At 37.6% G+C, this 6,033-nt stretch overlaps 1 long non-coding RNA gene across 2 annotated transcripts; it reads left to right on the top strand.

Moving 5' to 3' along the window:
- The first annotated feature begins 3,414 nt into the window (after window positions 1-3,414).
- On the top strand, window positions 3,415-5,585 carry LOC110785099 (uncharacterized). Of its 2 annotated transcripts, XR_002532485.2 has the most exons (4): window positions 3,415-3,645; window positions 3,734-3,833; window positions 4,394-4,432; window positions 5,264-5,585. It is a non-coding gene; the product is annotated as an uncharacterized lncRNA (long non-coding RNA). The 2 variants fall into 2 exon arrangements; XR_002532486.2 differs by lacking the exon at window positions 4,394-4,432 and having other exon boundaries at window positions 3,416-3,645.
- The last annotated feature ends 448 nt before the right edge of the window (window positions 5,586-6,033 follow it).

Below are 6,033 nucleotides of genomic sequence, written 5' to 3'. Positions count from 1 at the left end.
CACTGTCTGAAATTCTTAAAAGCTTCACTTTTATGCTTCATAATGAACACCCAAGTCATCCTTGAGAAATCATCAATCATTGACACAAAATATCTATGACCCCCCAAAGACTCCACCCGGGAAGGACCCCATCAATCAGAATGGCTGTAATCAAGTGTGCCTTTTGTTCTGTGTATACCTTTAGGGAACTTGCTGCGATGTAGTTTCCCAAAAATACAATGTTCACAGAATTCAAGATCCGTGACCTTGTGACCACAAAGAAGATTTGCTTTTGACAGAATTTGCATCCCTCTTGCACTCATGTGACCAAGCCTCATATGCCATAACTTGTTCATGTTCTCCTTATCAATATCCGAGGATGCAACAGCAACAGAACCTGATAACGTAAAACCTTGAAGAGAATACAAGGTACCACGTTTTACACCTTTCAGAACCACATTCGAACCCTTACAGACATGTAAAACTCCACCTTCACCTTGAAAACTGAAACCCTTGTTGTCTAACATACTCAAAGATATCAGATTCTTTGTCATAAGTAGAACATGCCTAACATCATTCAATGTGCAGAATTTACCATCATGTGTCCGAATTTTAATCGAGCCTATTCCACCGCCTTACAAACAGAACTATTATCCATAGAAATATTGCCACCATCTACTTAATTGCTCGTAGGTTGTAAACCACTCCCTGCGCGGACATATATGGTAAGACGCTCCAGAATCAAGGATCCACACATCATTGTGATGCGTGTGCTCATCAGCAACTAGAGCAATATCCTCTTCAGAATTTGTATCAGCTACTGCAGCAGTACCTGGCGATTTATCCTGTTGCCTCTTCTTCTTGGGACAATCAGATTTCCAGTGCCCCTTTTCTTTACAGTAATTACAGACATCATTAGGTTTAGGACCCTTAGAAATTGGTTTCTTGAATTTCTTCTTCCCCGAATTTCCATGCCCATAACTCCCACTGGCCACTAACCCAGCAGCCTGATTATCTTTACCTGTACCAGTCGCCTTATGGCGCAACTCTCTAGTATGGAGGGACGATCTAATCTCCTCTAGAGAAATAGTATCTCTACCAACAATAAACGATTGCATGAAATTTTCATACGATAATGGTAAAGAAACTAACAGAATTAAAGCAGCATCCTCATCTTCAATTTTAACATCAATATTACGCAATTCTAATAAAATTGTGTTTAATTGATCTAAGTGATCTCGGAGAGGCATACCTTCCTGCATTCGCAAACTGAACAGACGTTGCTTTAGAAGCAACTTATTGGTTAAGGACTTTGTCATATACAGACTCTCGAGCTTAACCCACAGACCTTGCACGGTTTCCTCCTCCGCGACCTCGGTGATGATATCGTCAGCAAGACACAACAAAATCTCGAGTGTGCCTTCCCCTCCAGAACGGCCATCTCATCGGTGATTTGATCCGCTGACTTCCTAGCAAGCGGCGTCCACATCCCTTGTTGTTTCAATAAGGCTTGCATCTTGATTCGCCATAAACTTATTACTCCCGGTAAATTTCTCGACCTTCACGTTAATACCAGACATCTTTCTCAACGAAATTTCAAACCCTAGAACAGATCCGGCTCTGATACCAGATTGTTATAACGGATGCAGAGAAAGAAAAAGTAACGTAATAAAGAACGCGTAGAATTTAACGTGGTTCACTAACAATGTGTTAGCTACGTCCACAGGCAGAGGGGAGGAAAGTTTTATTGATCTTGAGGAGTACATATTACAGAATACAACTAGGTTATGACCTAGAGAATTTATATAGTACTCTCTAGACAGATGCGGAAAAGCCAAGAAAGTAGGCGAGATCCCTGTGATGGTGCGTTGCAGTAAGGGGCTTGACCGATTCAAGGCATTATCTAACACTCTTTAATTAAATGATTAAAGTTCTTAGTCAAATATTATATTCTTTAATGTTGATATCAACTTTTTTTCCACTACAAAAATTTGTATCTTTAACGACAACCTAATTACGACGGGTCAAAAATCCCGTCGCAAAAGCCTTTTGCGACGGGGCTAACAACCAAACAATGACGGGAATAACCGTCGCAAATGTCTTTTACGACGGGTTTACGTTGGATTTACGACGGGATTTCTATTAACGACGGCCCCCTTTTATGACGGGCTCGCGACAGGAAATCCCGTCGTTAATCAACGATTATTGACCTTTCGCGACGGGATTTCCCGTCGTTAATAGTACAATTTCTTGTAGTGTTCGCGTACTCATAGGAGACCAACTCAAGTCAATCATAGAAACATTCATGATCCATCAATAATTTAATTCTATGAATTTTATTAAGTGCAATCAAATAATTCGAGGTATATAGATCTATAACGTAATTTATGAAATTCATACACGAATAATCAAGTGGCGAAGCCGCAAATTCACAGTAGTATCTCGATAAGCTTAGGATCGTAGACTCGCTCATAGCACAATGAATTTGGATGCCCGCAATTGTATCAAAGTAAGTTACTATACTGAGCTAGTGTTTTTTTTTTTTTTTTTTTTTCCGGTGAGGACTATACTAAGCTAGTTTATGCATGTGATCTATGTTGTTGACTTGGTATATTAATACGGAGTATACGGAGAAGCTTGTATTTTGACGACAGCCGGATAATAGGTTGAAACTCGATCAAAGAAAGAGTAGTTGATAGTTGGTACACTTCCGTACATATTTGTGTTCGCTACTTCGCTACTGTACAACATTAACATGACGCAGTCTCACCAAATTTAAGTCACTCAACTCATTTTTATCAATCCAAAGGTTTTTAGTTTTTTTTTGTGTTACGGTGTCTTACCACCATGTATCTAATAAATTAAGACTACTATTTATACTAGTTGATACTTGATAGAATATGATAAGTGATGGAGTTATGTTTAACTTTAATTAGTTAAACTGAGGCCGTGTAGTCACTACAAGAAATTGTACTATTAACGACGGGAAATCCCGTCGCAAAAGGCCAATAATTGTTGATTAACGACGGGATTTCCTGTCGCGAACCCGTCATAAAAGGGGGCCGTCGTTAATAGAAAATCCCGTCGTAAACCCGTTATAAACCCGTCGTAAAAGACATTTGCGACGGTAATTCCCGTCAATGTTTGGTTGTTAGCCCCGTCGCAAAAGGCTTTTGCGACAGGATTTTTGACCCGTCATAATTAAGTTGTCGTAAAAGATACAAATTCTTGTAGTGAGTTTTGTAATTCGTGATGCAATAATTTGTAACTTTTATAGTCGAATCGGAAATGAGAAGCGATTATACTAAAATGAGAAGAATGAGAAGCGATCTCGTGCATTCGCTACGATTAGATCTAACCGCTCCTACCTCGTTTTACTAATGGCATTATTGTAAATATTGCAACAAAAAAAATCGAACACGTTACAAAACAAAATAACACTTTCTCTCTCATGATTTCCGGCGCTCCCTTTTCTCTCTCCTCGCGAGTTCCTATCAGGAGCTCCTTATTATCTCTCCTCCATTTTTTCTCTCCTTCGTGATTCTCTCTCCTCACTTGCTGCAACCACCGCGCCACCACCTTCTCCACGCTTCCACCATCCACCGTGCCGGAACTATCACCACCCTTCCATTTCCGACCGCCACCATATCTACGCCTTCTCCTATTGTGAGTTAATTTTAGGGTTTTATTAAATTTTAGGGTTGTAGTTCCTCTCAAAATTTGATGCAATTATTCACTTGTTATATATGATTAGGGAGGATTGAAGAAATTGTGAAAATTTTCTCGCAAAATCCACTACTCCGCGCGCCGCCACCACTCCGCTGACCGCCATCATATCTACGCCTTCTCCTCTGGTGAGTTATTTTTAGTGTTTCCTTAAAATTTTAGGGTTAGATAATGTGTTTTACTTATGTTTAATTGTAGTTCCTGTCGAAATTTGTTGCAATTGAGTAGGCTGTTGATAGTTATTTCCTGTGATATGGGTTGATAATTACAGTGTTGTTTAGTTAAATTGGTTAAATTGATTAAATTGAAGCTCCTCAAATGTTTGCTAATTTTGGATTGTTGACATGGATGAGCAAATACTTTTATAATTCTTTCATGTCCTGCTTCTGCTCATTGTGTTGTAGCTGCAATTATTATAGAAGGATATGCATGTTAAGTTTATGTTTATTTGTTCGAATTATGGGGATACTTCCTTTTCAGAGTTCTGATTTCAAACTGCAACTGCTATATCAAAATGTAAGGTTTTAACCTTATTATATTGCCTTCCATAAATCCTAGGAGTACGCTGACAACTGTGAAATGTTACAAGGAATCTTGGTCAAATTTTTATGAACTTTGATCCTTCCTGCATGATGGAATATAAGTTGGATTCTTCTATTTACTAAAAGTCACCTTTTTGTATTTCCAGTGTTTTGTGTTTGCGGGTATTTTCTTGTTCGATAATAAGGTACGCGATATTGTAGCAGTTGAATATGATGTTAGAGTGATTCTGTTTAATCTTCAGGTATGATAATGGGTAATGCAGCCTCAAATGTGTTCTACAATCTGAAACTAAGGCATCCAACACTTGATATGCCGATCATTGATTATGACTTAGCTCTGTTTTTTCAGCCTATGCTCATGCTAGGAATTAGTGCTGGTGTTACTTCTAATGTGATTTTTGCTGACTGGATGGTCATTGTCCTGCTGATCATTCTTTTCTTTGGTAATATTTGTAGTGTTGTTACCTAGTTTTGTATGTTTTTGTTCTGATTGCATGGCGGCCTTATGAGCTGACTATCCGTAGGCACATATTTTAAGGCGGTTGTCATCTTGTTGTTGATTCGTCTCTTTTTTAGATTTTGGAGCTCACTAAATTACTGTATTACTATTAACTTTGTTGTTTATGGTAGATTTTGATTCGTTGTTTAGTCAAGATAACTGACAGTTGTAGATTAGGCCTCAGGTCGAGTCCTTGACTTAGCTAGTGATTAGGGGGGGAATTTGTATCTCCTACAGAGATTTGTCTGGTTCTGTTGCAACTTAACAACCATTTATGTATATTTAGTTATTTTTAGTGTTTTATTAAAATTTTAGGGTTAGATAATGAGTTACTTATGTCTAATTGCAGTTCCTGTCAAAATTTTCTGCAATTGAGCAGCTTTGATAGTTTTTTCTTGTGATTTGTGTTGATAATACAGTGTTGTTTAAATAAATTGGTTAATTGATTAAATTGAAGCTCCTTAAATGTTTCCTCGGTTATCATCATTTTCTCTCCTCAATTTTTTGCTCATTTCAGATTGCTGACATGGATGAGCAAATACGTTCAGAGTCTACTCTGAAACTGGTTGATCTGGAGATATATTAACCTCTTTGTTAGATACTCCTTGTAAGACTATAGATATAAAACTGGTTGATTGAAAGATATCTACCCCAGTTGGTACATGGTTATGAGTCCCCATTAATAGCTTATATACCAGATGCCACAATAAGTTATAAACATGTGTTTTCTGTTTCAAAACTACATTAATAATGGTCCCAGACCTATAAGCTAAGGTAAGGGTTAAACTGTATTTTTCTTTCTTTTTAAGAAAGTTGTGCAAATAATGTTTATTTTACCATTTTCAACTGAGCATGGAGAGGGTAGTATATTTTAGTGAGTTTCATGTTACAATATGCGTTTTAATGATCATGATATTTTCTGTGAATGCAATATGCTTCATGATATGGTGGTGTTAGAATATTTAGGAATCGGGTTATTTCAGGAAGGTAGAAATTAAGCAGAAATTGGAGTTTTCCTGCTTCTTACTTGTGGTAGCACATCCTCTGATGATACCGTTGTGGGAATGAAGGGAACATCCGATGCCTTATTATACAGTTAAAATTTGGATTGTTCACGAGTCTGTTGATTGGAGTGATTATATCCTAGGGTCATTATGAAATGTAAATCGTGCTTCACACTTGATGATAATTGGGTGAGTTTATTATAGATTGGGAGACAACGAAGATAAACGTATATTATTGACTAATAAATAGATATTTGTGTTGATGGAAGGGATAATGTGTGCG

Source organism: Spinacia oleracea, chromosome 3, assembly GCF_020520425.1.
Source record: "Spinacia oleracea cultivar Varoflay chromosome 3, BTI_SOV_V1, whole genome shotgun sequence".
NCBI lineage: Eukaryota > Viridiplantae > Streptophyta > Magnoliopsida > Caryophyllales > Amaranthaceae > Spinacia > Spinacia oleracea.
This window is presented reverse-complemented; position numbering and strand designations above follow the sequence as displayed.